Below are 18,907 nucleotides of genomic sequence, written 5' to 3'. Positions count from 1 at the left end.
TGAGCAACTCTGATGACATGATACAGACTGTAGCCCCCTGACTCTTTCAACAGAAGTTTGATAAACACAGATGTGTGAGACCCTGTTTTAGGCATCGCACTGTATTTGTAATCTAGCCAGAAAGATAACATTGAACAAAAAATTGCAAGTGTTCTCTGCCCTCGCGCGCCGCGCCGGCTGCCCCTCCCCCTCGTCCCGCCATCCTGTCGCGACCCGTCCCCTCGGGTGCCGCAGGCCGGGTGCTGAGGCGAATCGGCAGCAGCGGGGACATTTTCTGACTCTCCTCCGTTCCCTGCCCCGTCTGCCCTTTCCACTCCTCCGTGGGGCCAGCCGCCCCTCCGGCCCCAGGATGCAGAATGTGATTAACACGGTGAAGGGAAAGGCATTGGAAGTGGCTGAGTACCTGACCCCGGTCCTCAAGGAATCAAAGTTTAAGGAAACAGGAGTTATCACCTCAGAAGAGTTTGTGGCAGCTGGAGATGACTTAGTCCACCACTGTCCAACACGGCAATGGGCTACAGGGGAAGAATTGAAAGTGAACGCTTACCTACCATCAGGCAAACAATTTTTGGTCACCAAAAATGTTCCATGCTATAAGCGGTGTAAACAGATGGAATATTCAGATGAATTGGAAGCTATCATTGAAGAAGAAGATGATGGCGATGGGGGATGGGTAGATACTTATCATAATACAGGTATTACCGGAGTAGCCGAAGCAGTTAAGGAGATTACACTGGAAAGCAAGGACAGTATAAAACTCCAAGATTGCTCAGCTTTATGTGAGGAGGAGGAAGAGGAAGATGAAGGAGAAGCTGCAGATATAGAAGAATATGAAGAGAGTGGATTGTTGGAAACAGATGAGGCTACTCCAGATACAAGGAAAATAGTAGAAGCTTGTAAAGCTAAAACTGATGCTGGAGGTGAAGATGCTATTTTGCAAACCAGAACTTATGACTTTTACATCACTTATGATAAATATTACCAGACACCACGACTATGGTTGTTTGGCTATGATGAGCAATGGCAGCCTTTAACAGTTGAGCACATATACAAAGACATGAGTCAAGATCATGTGAAGAAAACAGTGACCATTGAAAATCACCCTCATCTCCCACCACCTCCTATGTGTTCAGTTCACCCACGCAGGCATGCTGAGGTGATGAAGAAAATCATTGAGACTGTTGCAGAAGGAGGGGGAGAACTTGGTGTTCATATGTATCTTCTAATTTTCTTGAAATTTGTACAAGCTGTCATTCCGACAATAGAATATGACTACACAAGACACTTCACAATGTAACAAAGAGAGCATAGAATCTATCCTAATTATTGGTTCTGATTTTCAAGGAATTAACCCATAGATGTGACCATTGACCATATTCACCAGTATGTACAATTTCTCTAATAAAGAGACTTATGTTTATGCATTAAATAAAAAAAGTTCCACTACCAGCCTTATTTGTTTAATAAAAATGAGTGTAAAGAGACCAAAAAAAAGTTGCAAGTGTGCTGAATATCAGTAAGTAGAGACACTGATGCCAAGAAATTTAAAACTTCCTGAAGGACATGAGACCAAGGTTTGAGTAGGAGTTAGTTCAGAGAAGGGACTGAGAAGACTTATAAGTATGTTCATCAAAATGAAAGAAACTTCATTCAAAATTATAACCTGTACTATCCTTAAAATATAGATGTAAAAGCAGACACAGAATCACTTAAGATGCATATTGGGGATAGAATTCTAGCTCCTCCATAAGAGTTTGAAAAACTATCTCATGAATAAAACTGACACTGGAATCCTAAAGGATACTATTGTAATTTGTAGCCTTTAATAAGAAATAGGAAAATAGTAGATAGTTATAAGAGTGCAGCTATAAACACAGTTGAGTATAACCTGAATCATCAATACAAATATAAAGCATACATGTAAGCATATATTTTGGATCTCTTCCTCTCTGCCCCTAGAATTTCTCTTCGGGTTGCCAATGACCACTCTTATCTCACAAATTATGAAATCAAAGACCACTACATTCATTCTTGATATAATGTGTCAATAAACTAATTAAATAATGCGGCCACCTTGGTTTTCGTCCTAGGCGTCTCAAACCTTCCTACCCTAAACAGGTCACGGCCATTTCAGTTCCGGTCATTATCTGGCGGTCTCTACTGTCTCCTAAGAAAAAGCCATCTGGGGAAGGGTCCCAGCTTCCCTCATATCTGCGAGATTAATGGGCCCATCACGGCCTGGGTCACAGGCAGCCGGGGAGGAGGCTCCTTCATGGGGCTTGAGTTACTTGAAAGGGAGTGGGGAGGAGTTTAAATAGAAGAGTCTACAAATAAATTTGAATTTGACTAAAGAGGGGACTGAATACACAAAAGAGCAAAGACACGCTGATACTGCTGAGACAGGGTGACCAGGGACCCAGGAGAATGACAGCCCCTTCCCCTTCTCCACAGACTGGCACTGGGGATGCTCAAGGCCATGAGTAGTTGTCAAGGCCACATGTCAAAAGAAGTAATGGAAGTAATCAAGGCAGTAAGGGTTTTAGAATCAGACAGACCTGAATTTGAAACCTATCTTTACCATTTAGTAATTGTGTATTTTTGTACAGGTAACCTCTCTGATTTTATACCTAAAAAGAAGAGAGGGAGACTGTGGTGAAAGTTATGAACCATTTATTCAAGCCAGGGGATCTTGAATCAAAAAGCTTAATTCAGGACCTCCCTGGGAATTTAGTTGCTAATCCTCTGAGTCCCCAGTGCAGGGGTTCTTGGGTTTGATCCCTGGTTGGGGAACTAGATCTCACATGCCACAATTAAGATACTGTACAGCCAAAAATAAAAAGCTTCATTCAAGCTACTTTAAGATTTTAAAAAAATGAATGTGTCACCTAACTAGGAAGTCCAAGGGAAAAAGAGGCCCAGGGACTCCATGGACTCAAACAACATGGTCAAGACTGTTGTCTCCTGTATGTTGATGTTGTCTCCTATATGTTGACCTGATTCACATCTAGTGCAGCTGGTTTTGTTCCATGCAGCTGTAAGGAGTCGAGAAGGAAATGGCAACCCACTCCAGTATTCTTGCTTGGAGAATCCCTTGGACAGAGGAACCTGGTGGGCTACAGTCCATGGGGTCGCAGGGTTGAACACGACTGAGCAACTCACACACACATACACACACACAGCCGTGAGGAGAGAGGAAGAAAAATGGCTGATAATCTACCAGGAGGGACATTCAGCCTGTCTTGCCCAGGCTCTGCATGTGACGCAAGAAGAGGACTTTGATGGGTCCATCTTGGATCCATGCTCACCCCTGTGATAGCCACTGTGGCCAGGATAGTGGAGTATGAGAATGAGTGAAACCAAGTCTCAAACACACCCTGAAGCTGGGGAGTGCATTTCCTGGATTCCGATCGGCACGTTCCAAGAGCACTTTAACTTCTCAGTCTTTCTGCCTTTGAAAAGTACAACTATCATCATACAGAGATCAGAATACCATATCTCACTGGAAAACAAAATCCCCCTTGACACTTCCAACTGCTCAGTAAGTGTGAAGACATTCATCTGTCAAGATCTCCACTATGAAATAATCACCAACCCAACAGAATGAAAGGTAGATGCCTTTTGTCTTTGGCAATTCTTTTATGCAAATGTTTATTATCTTATTCATTTACTGAGCATTTACTAGGTGTCCGACCCATGCTATGCACTTCATGTGCATTACATTGCTTAGTCTTCATAATAACCCTATGAGGCACTATTATTAACCCCATTGCGTGGTAGGAAAACTGAAGCTCAGGGAGGTTAAGTAACTTGCCTAATATTTCACAGCAGCGGACATGAATACAAGTCAAGTCAAAGGCCAGGGTCTTATCCACTAGGCTATCACATGGTAGAAGTATGAACAAAACAGAGGAGCATAGGGAAATAGTGACAAGTTGGCCACGGAAGTCTTCAAGGACAAGGTAGAATTTACCCAGCAGAGACCACGGTAAGGGACACTGAGTGCAGAGGAAAGAAAGTGTGAAAAGACCACATGTGCAGCTTATGCTGTAGTTCAAGATCAATTAATCCCAGTAACTCAAACTGCTAGAGGGGGATGTCTGAATTAGTGAAAGATCCGAACTATGTTCATTTATTGTTGCTATTGTTGTTTAGTCACTAAAGTCATGTCTGATGCTTTTGCCACCCCATGGCCTGTAGCCTGCCAGGCTCCTCTGTCTGTGGGATCCTCCAGGCAAGAATACTGGAGTGGGTTGCCATGCCTTCCTCCAGGGGATCTTCCCAACTCAGGGATCTAACCCACGTCTCTTGTATTGGCAGGCAGATTCTTCACCACAGAGCCACTTGGGAAACCCCTGTTCATTTATAAACAAAACTAAATGTAGTTTTATTACATTTGGTATGCCTACAAACACAAAGTTCTTTTAAAAAAAAAAGAAGAAGAAAGAAAAGTTGTCAAGTGATCTACCTGTTTAATTTTAGTACAAACTATTTTTGGCCCTATTGACATCTGTATATGGACCCAAAACTTTCTTGAATTGTGTATTTAGGGATTATACACACTTTCTGTCTTTGAATTCTCACAACCACCTTTGCCAGCCTAAGAATTCAAACGTTATTACATCTGTAAGTAAGATAGCACTCTTTTCCGTAATATAAATGAAGTTTAATTTTCATTACATGAGTTTTTTAAATCAGAGGTGACAATTACAGCCTTTAAAAAAAACCAGAGGAAAGGTTTAAATAATGATGGCAAGTAAAAGAGGAAGAGTGAATTTCTTCTTTCCCCGTGATAAAATGTTTCTACCTCACCCCTCTGTAAAGACTTCCTTCATACACCCAATGGATCAAGTGCAAAATGGAGGCAACAGCGTCCAGGCTTCAGACTTGCATTCTCCAGCCCTGCCCCTTCAGGCAGTCCCCGTGCCCTGCGAACTCTTCAGAGCTTGGACCTGCCCCTCCACACTCCTCACTTTGTCGCTGCCTCAGTTCAGGATTCAGCATCTTCATCCTCCCCGCCCCTGGCCTCACTGCTCTCCTCTCCATCTTCTGGAGTGAGCTCCTGGATACCCAGTTCTGTCCAGTATCTCACATCACTAGTGAGAGTGACCAGTCCAAGCAAACCTATGCAGAGTGCATCACTAGAACTGCCACACAGGCTGAAAAATGAAACACCCTCTCATGTCTTCTGCCTGGTGGGGAAGGCTGTGTGCAAAAGGCGAGGCTGAGGCCAGTGCTGAAAAGGAGAAATAAGCAGATGCAACACGGAGCATCCTGGCAACATCAGTGCCTTGGTTCTCATCCCTCGTCTGATTCCTTACAGTTACCACTGTATCTCTGTGAACTACAGAAGCTGGTAAGTTACTCTTTTGCTTAAAGACAAGCAAAAAACAATACTGATTGTGTTTACGCCTGGATCTTCACCAAGTCCACAATACTTTGAGTGTGAAGTTCCAGCTTGTAAGTCTGGCAAGCTCAGCCCTTGTTGGCATGCCCTCTGCCTCTCATCTCAGTCTGGTCTCAGTTCTACCACAACCAAAGTTCAGAACTGCCTCCACATGGAGCTGTGTTTTGTTGCTTTTATTGCTGCTGAAATTATTGTTGTTTTTGTTGCTGTTAATGCACTGACTTCACCAGACTCTACTCCTCTTGCTAGACCCTTGCATATCACATAACCATGCTCTGATTGGTATCTACTGAGCTTAGCCTTCCAAAGACACCTTCCTGACCAAGCCCTCTCCCCATGTCCCTTTAGCTTTTGAACACATCTCTACTGCACCAAAATAGACACAGGATTTTGTAAATCTGTTTACTTTGCTCTCCTGTCCTGTGAAAACAGGGAAGGATTGTTCTCTTTCTTCTCCATAGCTAACACAGTGTTGGTTCATAAACTGGTCCCCCATCCTCCCCAGAGGTCATGGAGAGATGAAAGACAGAGACAGACACCCCAGGTTGGTAGCTGCTGTGCTGTGCTCAGTCGTGTCCAACTCTTTGCAACCCCGTCAACTGAGCCCGCCAGGCTCCTCTGTCCATGGGATTTTCCAGACAAGAATACTGGAGTGGGTTGCCATTTCCTTCTCCAGAGGATCTTCCCAACCCAGGAATTGCACCTGCATCTTCTGCATCGGTAGGCGGAGTCTTTACCACTGAGACACTGGGGAAGCCCCAAGATTGGTAGATGGCTTGTTTAATAAGCCGGGGGACTTACCTACAAGCCTTGCTTTGAGCAGTTGCAAGGTGAGTAGACCTCCCAGCAGAACCTTAGAAGTGTACAGAGCTAAACAGACATTTCTCCAAAGAAGACATACAGATGGCTAACAAACACATGAAAAGATGCTCAACATCACTCATTATTAGAGAAATGCAAATCAAAACCACAATGAGGTATCATTTCACACCAGTCAGAATGGCTGCTATCCAAAAGCCTACAAGCAATAAATGCTGGAGAGGATGTGGAGAAAAGGGAACCCTCTTACACTGTTGGTGGGAATGCAAACTAGTACAGCCACTATGGAGAACAGTGTGGAGACTCCTTAAAAAACTGGGAATAGAACTGCCATATGACCCAGCAATCCCACTGCTGGGCATACACACTGAGAAAACCAGAATTGAAAGAGATGTGTGTACCCCAGTGTTCACCGCAGCACTGTTTACAATAGCCAAGACATGGAAGCAACCTAGATGTTCATCAGCAGACGAATGGATAAGGAAGCTGTGATACATATACACAATGGAATATTACTCAGCCATTAAAAAGGATACATTTGAATCAGTTCTATTGAGATGGATGAAACTGGAGCCCATTATACAGAGTGAAGTAAGCCAGAAAGAAAAACACCAATACATACTAATGCATATATATGGAATTTGAAAGATGGTAATGGTAACCCTATATGTGAGACAGAATAAGAGACACAGATGCATAGAACAGTCTTATGGACTCTGAGGGAGAAGGTGAGGGTGGGACGTTCTAGGAGAATAGCATTGAAACATGTATATTATCATATGTGAAACAGAACACCATTCCAGGTTCAACGCATGAGACAAATGCTCAGGGCTGGGCAATGGGATGACCCAGAGAGATGGGATGGGGAGGGAGGTGGGAAGGGGGTTCAGGATGGGGAACACATGTAAACCCATGGCTGATTCATGTCAATGTATGGCAAAAACTACTACAATATTGTAAAGCAATTAGCCCCCAACTAAAATAAATAAATTTATTTAAAAAAAAAAAAAGAAGTGTACAGAGAGGCTTTAACAGGGTTCGGTCATGTACACCATCCTCTCAAGGCTCTCTCAAGGCTCCATCTTTGAAATGGCTCTGGCTTTGAATGGTGGGTGGAATATACATTCCAAAAAAAAGAGTGGGGTGGGAGGGGATGGTGAGGAGCCTCCCATTGCCCAGGGTCATCTCTCAGGTCAACCAGCGATCACATTTTGATGACCTTCTCCAACACACAGCAGGTAGTCAGAAAAGTTTGCTGAATAAAGGAATAAATACTCTGAGATACTTCAGTTTTGACATCTTGAAAATTATATCACTCCATCTTGCTTTAAGGGCTTCCATTATAGCTCAGTTGGTAAATCATCTGCCTGCAGTGCAGGAGACCCAGGTTCAATTCCTGGGTCGGGAAGATCCCCTGGAGAAGGAATGGCAACCCACTCCAGTATTCTTGCCTGGAGAATCCCATGGACAAAGGAGCTTGGCAGGCTATAGTCCACGGGATCGCAAGAGTCAGACACAACTTAGCAACTAAGCCACCACCACCATCTTGCTTTAAAATTCCTGCGAGGCAGGAATGTCCCCCCAACCCCGCAGTCACTGGAGACTGTAGTATATATATATATTCAATGAAGAGTTTAATATTTGCTTTTAATTGCATCCTGCCATGCAACTAGTACTTTGTTAAATGTAAGGGAAGAAACCCCTCTGCATATCAACAGAGGTTAAGTTCAATTCAATAATTGTAGTTAAATAATTTTGTGCTCTAATAGTCAAACTGCTACAGGAGATATCATGTCCATAAACTTGTCACCTGTTACTTGAATACCTTTTAAGGGCTTCCTGTTTGAAGTTGTTTAGTTGCTAAGTCGTGTCCGACTCTTTGCAACCCTATGGACCATAGCCTGCCAGGCTCCTCTGTCCGTGGGGATTCTCCATTCAAGAACACAGGAGTGGGTTGCCAAGTATCTCTCGGGGGATCTGACCCAGGGATTGAACCCACATCTCCTGCCTTGGCAGGTGGATTTTTTACTGCTGAGCCACCAAGGAAGCCCTTCAATGGTCTAACCTACGTGAAAGTTCATCGCCTCATGACTGGCATGAGGTTCAAACCACTGTTCAAACCACTCCTTACAGTCCTGGTGTTTGGGACTTAAACAGCTGTCTGATAGTTACACAAAGGGGACATCTGATAGTCACATTTGATTCTCCTTCAACCAGATTCCACACCCGGTGGTTCTCAGCTAGGCTATGCATCCAAGTACTATGCAAACAGTTTTGCAAAATAGAAATCCTGGGTCCTGCTGAATTGGAATCTCAAGGTCTGAGCTGCACAAATATTAATGGCTCATTTGTTCCATTGATGCTGATAAGAAGCCAGTACTGAGAACTTCCAAAGACACAAAAACAGAAGCACCTCTTCTGCTGAACAGATGACCAGACAGGAGGAGGCTTCATAACCACACATTCCCAGCCCACAGTCATGGAGACGTGGACAATTAGGGAAGTTAATTGGCTCAAGAGGAGGAAACTCCCCGAACCACAGGCAGCTGGTGAATCAACTCATCCAGGTGCGCTGGAAAAAAGAAGGGAAGCCCTTGCCTTTCTGAATGAAAGCAGTCACCTCAGCAGGGGCATGATCAAAAAGACAACTGTGTTTGGTGCACACTCCCAAAAGCTGGCTCTCGTCCAAGCCCCACAGCATCTGCTTGGAAAAGGGGCAGACGAGGATAGCAGTAAGGCTGTCTGGGTCTTGCTGACTTCCACCTGGAGAGCCTTACTATATGCTGAGTCTCTGAATCTTCTCAACAGTCACGGAAGCATCGCTGTTCCCATTTTACAGAGGAGGAAACTGGGGCATAGAAAACTTCTATGACATTGCTAGTATGCAGCAAGGCTGGACTCCAAACTCTGCCCTTCAGGGTTTGGGGGATGTAAGTCATTATTTCAATTCTCTGAGCCTTCCTTGCTTGACCTAAAATAATGGAGATTTTACTATTGTGAAAAGTGAGGTAAGAGATTAGGAAGAACACACAGCCATCAGTAAATGGCAGCTGGTACTGCTGATTAATGCTGCTAAAGGAGCCCTCTGCAATCTACGAAATGAGGCAACGTAACCCGAAGAGCGAGTGCCAGGCATTTGCAAAGGAGATTTGAAAGCTAGATTTAACTCTGTAAGATGACGGCCTAGTTATTTACTGACAGCATGCTTTGCTGTGCTCCTCTTTGTCCTTTTTCAGTTACTCTTGGACAGTGATTGAAAAGACATCCCTGAGTGGAGAAGGCCTTCAAATTAGAGAAATCAGTTATTTAAGGTTGGAAAGTCAGATACTGTTGTGATGGGACGATACACATATTAAAACACACACACACACACACACACACACACACACACACACACACACACACACACACACAGGATCTCCCAACAGAAACACAATTCCAAGCATCTGTTCATACTACAGCCCAAACACCTTCCAGAATCCAAGATCAGGGAGTGCCCAGGAGAACGGAAGGCACCTTTGCCCAGGGTTGTTGCTGTTGTTTAGTCGCTAAGTTGTGTGTGACTCTTTGGGACCCTTTGGACTATAGCCCTCCAGGCTCTTCTGTCCGTGGAATTTCCCAGACAAGAATACTGGAGAGGGTTGCTATTTCCTTCTCCAGGGGATCTTCCCGGCCCAGAGATCGAACTCAAGTCTCCAGCATTGGCAGATGGGTTCTTTACCACTGAACCACCAGGAAAGTCAGGGTGCCTTCTGCTTAAATGTCTTGGCCCTGGGCCTCTCTGCTTCCCTTCTCCTACTGTTCTCTGTTTGCCCCTTCAAGCAGGCAAACAACCCATTTTGTTTACTTCACGTTACACGATTTTCCAATCTCCCCAACTTGGGTTTTGCAGTTTAACCATTTCAAGCCTGCTTCTGTGTCTAAAACAGCAAGCAGCGCCTGGAGGTGAGTAAGCACTGGAAGTGCTGTGTGTTTGTGAACCATGAGGAGCTGAATGAATGTTGGCCCCGCCATACCTGGGTGCCCTGTGTCTTGAGGGTCTCTGCATCGCCAACGAATACACTGCAGCTAACGTCTGACAGGTTTAAATGAACATTCATTCAGTGAGTAAATAAGAAACAGTAGGGTCTATTGGGGTAAATAAAGGCCCAGCATACAGCTCAAAGGCAATCCCTAAGAAGTACTGAAAATTGTTTTACTGAGGACTTCGCTGTATGCTAATGCTTGTGCTAAGGACATCATTTATGGAGGGCCCTTGGTCATTATGCGGAAATGGAAACAAAGAGAGGTAAAGCGGTTACCCCAGACAGAGCTGAGACTAGAACCTGGATGCTCCAGCTCTGGAATCCATGCCTTAATAAACGTGCCTTGCTCTAACGAAAGAGCTGAGCCCACAGAAATTTCGGATTTGGAAGAAAGCGTCAACATTTACAGAATCAAACACATATTTTACTGATGGTGCATATGAGGCATAGATTAATTCCAAACTACATCTACAACCCTCAGTGGTGAAAAGCACTTAGGCTTTTATCGTCAGACCACAGAGGGTTGGAATTCCAGCGGTCACCTGAGAGCTGTGTGGCCTTAAGTTTATCACTGGGCCTCTCTGAGCAACAATGTGCTGTTTCAGTGGATGTTCCCTTTGGGAGCCTGGAAAAGGGGTCCATCACTGTAATTCCGTTGTCAGGCTTAGAGATGCTGAACATAAACACCCAACAAGAGCATCACAAACTGTCTGCTAAATAAATGGCAAATTTGTTATCTGTAACATTTTGTTTCGTACTTCTGTCTCCTTATAGCTCAGTTGGTGAAGAATCTGCCTGCAGTGCAGGAGACCCAGGTTCGATCCCTGGGTCAGGAAGATCCCCTGGAGAAGAAAATGGCAACCCACTCCAGTATCCTTGCCTGGAGAATCCCACAGACAGAGGAGCCTGGTGGAATGCAGTCCACAGGGTTGCAAAGAGTCGGGCACAGCTGAGTGACTAACACTTTTCTTTTTTCTGTCTCTGTACATGCTTTCCTATTACTTCATGTGCCTGATACAATCCTACTCATCCCTTAAGACAGCAGGTCCAGCTCAGACCCTCTGGGAATTCTTTCCTGGCCCTCTCTCCAGCTCTTTTCCCTTAGAGAGGTTCTCATTCCTTCCTTGAAGCCATGAAGGTATCTGGAAGTAGCAGAAAGTTTCAGAGATCAGGGCCATGGCTCTGGGACCAGGCCAGGAGAATGTAGAACAAATTCAACACTCATTGAGCTTCTGCCCCGTGCCATGCCCGGCTCCAGGCACTATTGACTTCTGCATGGTCTCTGTCTTGATGCAGTTAAATGTTAATATGGAGGAGAGAGACAAAACAACTCACCCATCAGGGTTCAGGTTGATAAGAATGAAATCACAGTGCAGATTGAGGCAGAACTCTTGTACTATACTTTGGAAGACAAGCAAGAGTTTGCCGTGAAAAGAAAGGCAGGAAAGGTAGAGGAGGCGGGGCTAAGATGGCAGAGGAATAGGACGGGGAGACCACTCTCTCCTCCACAAATTTATCGAAAGAACATCTGAACGCTGACCAAACTTCACAAAACTACTTCTGAAGGCTGGCAGAGGACGTCAGGCTTCCACAAAAACAGCGCATTATCTTCAAAAGAGTCCTCTATTACACCTTTAACTTTCATTTTCATAATCCACTATTAACTTGCAAAAAAAAAAAAACCCTATTTTTGAAGCAAAATACATACATATATCTTATACCTTTTGTGTTTTCTTATTTTAATGTTTTTTTTCCTGTTCTACATTTTTTTACTGTTTCTTTTTTTACTGTTTTACTGTTTTTTTTTTCTTTTTACACTGTTTCCTTTTTTCTTTTTTGTTTTTTAGATTGTAAGTTTTATAAGAGTCTAACCTCTACTCTAGATTTTTAATCTTTGTTTTACATATTTGATATCAATTTTGTACATTTAAGAACCCAATCTTTAGGACCCATATTTACTCAGGAGTGTGGTCACTGGCCTGATCACTCTCTCCCCCTATTGATGCTCTTTCTTCTCCCTCAGGGAACCTCTATCTCCCACCCTCCTCCTTCTCTTCTCAACCCAATTCTGTGAATCTCTGAGGGTGTTCTGGGTACCGGAGAACACTTCAGGAACAGGATACTGCCCAGATCTCTCTCTCCCCTCTTGATTCCTCCCTTTCTACTCATGCTCACCTCTGTTACCTTCCTCCCCCCTCTCTATGTATCTCTGTGAATCACTCTGAGAGTTCCAAACTGTGGAAAGCACAGAGGGAAGTGCTTACTGGCTAGATTGCTCTCTCCACATTTGAATTCCCCTCTTCCCCTCCTGGTCACCTCAACCCACCCCCCCCACCACCTCATCTCTCCATGTAACTCAGTGAACCTTTTTGGATATCCCTCACTGTGGAGAATCTTTTCATCATTAACCTAAAAGTTTTATTATTGAGGCTGTATGGAAGGAGAAGTCTTGAGGCTACTGCAAGAATAAGACTGAAAGCCAGGGGAAACATTAATTAATAAGAGACCATCCAATAGCCTCCATAAATACACTGAAACCAAGCTCCACCCAAGAGACAATAAGTTCCAGAGCAAGACATACCACGCAAATTCTCCAGCAACGCAGGAACATAGACCTGAGCATCAATATACAGGCTACCCAGAGGCACACCAAATCCATAGACATCTCAAAAATTAATACTGGTCACTCCATTGCACTCTAGAGAGCAGAAATCCAGCTCCACCCACCAGAACACCGACACAAGCTCCCCCAACCAGGAAGCCTTGACAAGCCACCTGTCCAACCCCAACCGCAGTGAGGAACCTCCACAACAAAGAGGAACTTCATACTACCAGAATACAGAAGGGCCACGCCTAACACAGCAATCTAAACAAGATAAAAAGGCAGAGAAATACTCAGCAAGTAAAGGAAAATGAGAAATGCCCACAAAGCCAAACAAAAGAGGAGGAGATAGGGAATCTATCTGAAAAAGAATTTAGAATAATGATAATAAAAATGATCCAAAATCTTGAAAGCAAAATGGAGTTACAGATAAATAGCCTGGAGACAAAGATTGAGAAGATGCAAGAAATGTTTATCAAGGACTTAGAAGAAATAAAAAGGAGTCAATATAGAATGAATAATGAAATAAAGGAGATAAAAGACACTCTGGAGGGAACCAACAGTAGAATAACGGAGGCAGAAGATAGGATAAGTGAGGTAGAAGATAGAATGATGGAAATAAACGAAGCAGAGAGGAAAAAAGAAAAAAGAATCAAAAGAAATGAGGAAAACCTCCAGGACCTCTGGGACAATATGAAACGCCCCAACATTCGAATCATAGGAGTCCCAGAAGAAGAGGATAAAAGGAAAGGCCATGAAAAAATACTCGAGGAGATAATAGTTGAGAATTTCCCTAAATTGAGGAAAGAAATAGTCACAGAAGTCCAAGAAACCCAGAGAGTTCCAAACAGGATAAACCCAAGGCGAAACACCCCAAGACACATATTAATCAAATTAACAAAGATCAAACACAAAGAACAAATATTAAAAGCAGCAAGGGAAAAACAACAAATAACACACAAGGGGATCCCCATAAGGATAACAGCTGATCTTTCAATAGAAACCCTTCAGGCTAGAAGGGAATGGCAGGACATACTTAAAGTAATGAAAGAGAATAATCTACAACCCAGATTACTGTACCCAGCAAGGATCTCATTCAGATATGAAGGAAAATTCAAAAGCTTTACAGACAAGCAAGAGCTGAGGGAATTCAGCACCACCAAACCAGCTCTCCAGCAAATGCTAAAGGATCTTCTCTAAACAGGAAACACAGAAAGGATGTTTCAACACAAACTCAAAACAACAAAGTAAATGGCAACGGGATCATACTTATCAATAATTACCTTAAATGTAAATGGGTTGAATGCCCCAACCAAAAGACAAAGGGTTGCTGAATGGATACAAAAACAAGACCCCTATATATGCTGTCTACAAGAGACCCACCTCAAAACTAGGGACACACACAGGCTGAAAGTGAAAGAATGGAAAAACATATTCCATGCAAACGGAGACCAAAAGAAAGCAGGAGTCGCAATACTCATTTCAGATAAAATAGACTTTAAAATAAAGGATGTGAAAAGGGACAAAGAAGGACACTACATAAAGATCAAAGGATCAATTCAAGAAGAAGACGTAACAATCATAAATATATATGCACCCAACATAGGAGCACCACAATATATAAGGCAAATACTAACAAGTATGAAAGGGGAAATTAACAATAACACAATAATAGTGGGAGACTTTAATACTCCACTCACGCATATGGATAGATCAACTAAACAGAAAATTAACAAGGAAACACAAACTTTAAATGATACAATAGACAAATTAGATTTAATTGATATTTACAGGACTTTCCACCCCAAAACAATCAATTTTACCTTTTTCTCAAGTGCACACGGAACTTTCTCCAGGATAGATCACATCCTGGACCATAAATCTAGCCTTGGTAAATTCAAAAAAATTGAAATCATCCCAGCCATCTTCTCTGACCACAATGCAGTAAGATTAGACCTCAATTACAGGAAAAAAACTATTAAAAGTTCCAACATATGGAGGCTAAACAACACGCTTCTGAATAACCAACAAATCACAGAAGAAATCAAAAAAGAAATAAAATTATGCATAGAAACGACTGAAAATGAAAACACAACAACCCAAAACCTATGGGACACTGTAAAAGCAATACTAAGGGGAAGGTTCATAGCAATACAGGCGTACCTCAAGAAACAAGAAAAAAATCAAATAAATCAACTAACTCTACACCTAAAGCAACTAGAGAAGGAAGAAATGAAAATCCCCAGGGTCAGTAGAAGGAAAGGTAGAAAGTACAGATCCATCAGAATGGCTCCCACAAAGTGTGGGTATAGAAAACCAAGTTACTTTATCCTAAATGATGTGGATGTCCCTGATGGAATATAAGCAGCTCAGTCATGTCTGACTCTTTGCAACCCCATGGACTGCAGCCTGCCAGGCCCCTCTGTCCATGGGATTCTCCAGGCAAGAATACTGGAGGGGGTTGCCATCCCCTTCTCCAGGGGATCTTCCTGACCCAGGGATAGAACTCTGGTCTCCTGCATTGCAGGCAGATTCTTTGCCATCTGAGCCATCAGGGAAACCCAGAAAGTACAGGTCCGTCAGAGTGGCTCCCACAAAATGTGAGTATGGAAAACCAAGCCGCTTTATCCTAAATGATGTGGATGTCCCCAAAGGAATATAAGCAGAGGAGTAACATGAAATTTACTTTCCAAATAACTGCCAAATCCCTCCTTCCATCATGGATCATTCTATGTCTTCCCACACATTCATTAAGACAACGTTCTTCTCAACACCCACTTTGAGATTTCTGTTACTTTCAGCCACTCTTTCAGATGTTGATCAGGACTCAGCCTTGCCTTACAGAGCAGAGATTAATGTAGTCCAACCCCATGTCTTCAATTACATGAAGAAATGTGATAAAGTGGTGATGAAAGCTGTGAACAATTTTTTTTTCAAGAAAGAGAAATACCCAGACACTTGGCAGAACACATTTTATCATCCTGTGTTACAATCAGAGAGAAACAGCCTGTCTCCCCACCCTCTAGGCCTTTTCCACCACTGACTCAGTAAGTAGTTTGCAATCAATCGAGGAGATGGTGCTTGAATTCTGGATGGCATGTCTCTGTCTGTCTCCCCCCACACAAACAAGAAAGACTCTTTGCATGACAGGGCCATTTATTAAGAGCAAGATTTCAGTACTCCTCTCTGTGATAAAACAGCCAGAGTCAGCTTTAGGCCTCCTCTGGGATCAAGATATCCAATGTCTTCAAAGCTCAGCACAAAGACCTTGTATCAACAAAGCTATTGATCTAAGAGAAGAGGAATTCTCTCAAAAGTCCCTCCTCTGGATATCATCATTTTTTAACACCTGCTTTCTTCTCTGACTCCTTGATTTGGTATTTGTCTTCCTAGTTCTCAGACATTGCTATTTCTCTAGCTAACACTGAATTCATTTGCTAGAATTTAATAGTCTTTTAATCATGTCTTTTTTTTTTAAGTCTTTAAAAAATTTTTTTCCAACATTGCTTCTGTTGTTTATGTTCTGGTTTTTTGGCTGTGCGACATGTAGAATCTTGGCTCCCTGACGATCAAACCAGCATTTCCTGCATTGGAAGACAAAGTCTTAACCCCTGGCCTGGACCACCAGGGAAGTCCCTAATCATAACATCTTATCATTACCTATCTCTTTACTAGGTAATGCACTTGCATTACCTGGTCTTAAATGGTCTCTCAGTTATTCTATTTATTGATTTTTTTTAAACTGAATTTCACAATCCTAGTAACCTTGAAAATCTCTCCTCTCTTGAAACGGTTTTTAGTTCCTGATCTTAAGTCCCTAGTCTATGTCTCACTCATCTATTGGTCAGCCTAGAGTATCAGTCAACTTTCACTAGGTAATGCTGTGGTAACAAACAATCCTACTATCTCAGTGACTGATGTCAAAGTTAATTTGTCAGTGCATGTCAGCTGCAAGTTGGCTATAGTTCTATTCCATATGTGCTCCTCTTTCTCGGACTTAGCCTGAAGGAGAAAACCTACTTGGAAGATGCCATTTTTGTGCAGTGAGGAAAGGGGCAGTGCAGTGATATTTCTTAATGACTCTGTTCATCAGAAATGACTTCTACTCACATTTTATTGGCCAAAGTAAATCGCAAAGCTCAGCCTAAAAGCAATGGTACACAGAAGTGTAATCTTACAGGAAAGACAGAAAATAAGTGTAAACAATAATGCAGACTACTACACTCAGAATGCCTTGCTGAATTCACTGCTAAGGAATCTATGATGTTTTCCAGTAATAACGCCCCCGTTCTCTTTCTTGTATCTGTTCTTAACTCTGGAGCCCACTTGGCGCTGTGTCTTGCTCTCTCCCTTCCACTGTAGAATCTGGGAGCGATGGTCTAAAAATGGAGTTAATGATCCCCAACACCTGCAAAGTTGATCATGGCCAAAAGTACACTAGTTATTTTATGAAGAGTTATTGGGTTGGAAGTGCCAGATAAGTTTTCTTAGATTTTATAAATCAAAAGGGTGTTTTAATAGACTGACAGATTTTATTTGGGGGCTTCAAAATCACTGTGGAGGGTGACGGCAGCCATGAAATTAAAAGACACCTGTTCCTTGGAAGAAAAGCTATGACAAATCTAGACAGAGTATTAAAAAACAGAGACATCACATTGCCGACAAAGGTCCATGTAGTCAAAGATACGATTTTTCCAGTAGTCATGTACAGATGTGAGAGCTGTACCATAAAGAAGGCTGAGCACTGAAGAACTGGTGCTTTCTAACCGTAGTGCTGGAGAAGACTCTTGAGAGTCCCTTGCACTGCAAGGAGATCAAACCAGTCAATCCTAAAAGCAATCAGCCCTGAATATTCTTTGGAAGGACTGATGCTGAAGCTGAAGCTCCAATACTTTGGCCACCTGATGCAAAGAACTAACTCATTGGAAAAGACCCTGATGCTGGGAAAGATTGAGGGCAAGAGAAGAGGGTGACAGAGGATGAGATGGTTGGGTGGCATCACTGACTCAATGGACATGAGTTTGAGCAAGCTCCAGAAGACAGTGAAGGACAGAGAAGCCTGGTGTGTTGCAGTCCATGGGGTCACAAAGAGTTGGACACACTTTAGCAACTGAACAACAATTTTATAAACTTCAAAAAGAGAAAACCCTAAGGCTCAGAGAGATATATTTATTTGCCAGTGCTCATAAGTCTAGAGAATGATAAAGCAAAGAATATAACTCAGATTTTTTTTTTTAATCAAGGCTCTTTCTACCACCCAAAGACATGTAACCTGCTACAGACAAATTTCAGCAAAGGCTTTGCCTTGATCTTCCGTAATATACTGCAAGGAAGATTGTAAAATGTGGTCCAGAAGTCATTACATTCAGTTGACCTTATATTTTGTTGAAAGAATGTACCCAAAGGGTACTGATTAATGCATCCATACCCGTCTTAAAGGATATCTCTAGGAGGATACTATAGGGATATTCTCTAGGTCTTATCCTAGCCAACATTTTTATTAATTACAGTGTCAAGAACATGGAGCTCGTGCTGTGATAGTCACTGGCACTGCTCATTAACTATCTCTGAGCACATGATTGAATTGCAATTTCTGACCTCTGTGTGACTGACGAGGTCATGAAACTAATTCCAGCTAATGAGAAAAAGTAATGAGTATTATTTCCAGGCTGGGGCATCTCATTTCTGGCGTGAGAGCTTCAGAGCTTTTCCTTCGCCATGTTGATCAGCAACGTTTGAGGTGTGGTTTCTCTCTGCCTGGCTCCTGGAGTGAGATGACATGGAATAGGGTCTCTGCCAATTCATCATGGACGGTAACATAATCAGAGAATGAGCTCTGGGCTTTTATTGGCCACTGGGGCTTTAGGACTCATTTATCCTTCAATATAGCTAAACATACTCTGACTGACTTTCATATTAAAAAAATCTGTTAAAATAAATCAAAGCTGAGAGAGATTGCCAGTATAACAATTGGCTGATTTAGGGTGGAAAATTCAGCATTGTGATAGGTTGGGATTAAGAGCTCAATATATCTGCAAGATAGACTTGAAGAGCACA

General features: G+C 42.7%; 1 long non-coding RNA gene and 1 pseudogene across 2 annotated transcripts in view; one reads left to right on the top strand and one right to left on the bottom strand.

Annotated features, from left to right (window-relative positions):
* The window catches only part of LOC145523298 (uncharacterized), a 178,264-nt gene that overhangs the window by 86,385 nt on the left and 72,972 nt on the right, over positions 1 to 18,907 (bottom strand). The gene's annotated exons all lie outside the window — the stretch shown is intronic.
* Positions 162 to 1,450, top strand: LOC145522767 (ubiquitin-like-conjugating enzyme ATG3 pseudogene; annotated as a pseudogene). Its single transcript, XR_014066158.1, has one exon. The product of XR_014066158.1 is annotated as a ubiquitin-like-conjugating enzyme ATG3 pseudogene (transcript).

This window comes from Giraffa tippelskirchi, chromosome 10 (assembly GCF_054371585.1).
Source record: "Giraffa tippelskirchi isolate mGirTip1 chromosome 10, T2T-mGirTip1v1.2.pri, whole genome shotgun sequence".
Lineage (NCBI taxonomy): Eukaryota > Metazoa > Chordata > Mammalia > Artiodactyla > Giraffidae > Giraffa > Giraffa tippelskirchi.
The sequence above is the reverse complement of the archived record's forward strand: the minus strand, read 5'-3'. Positions and strand labels throughout refer to the sequence as shown.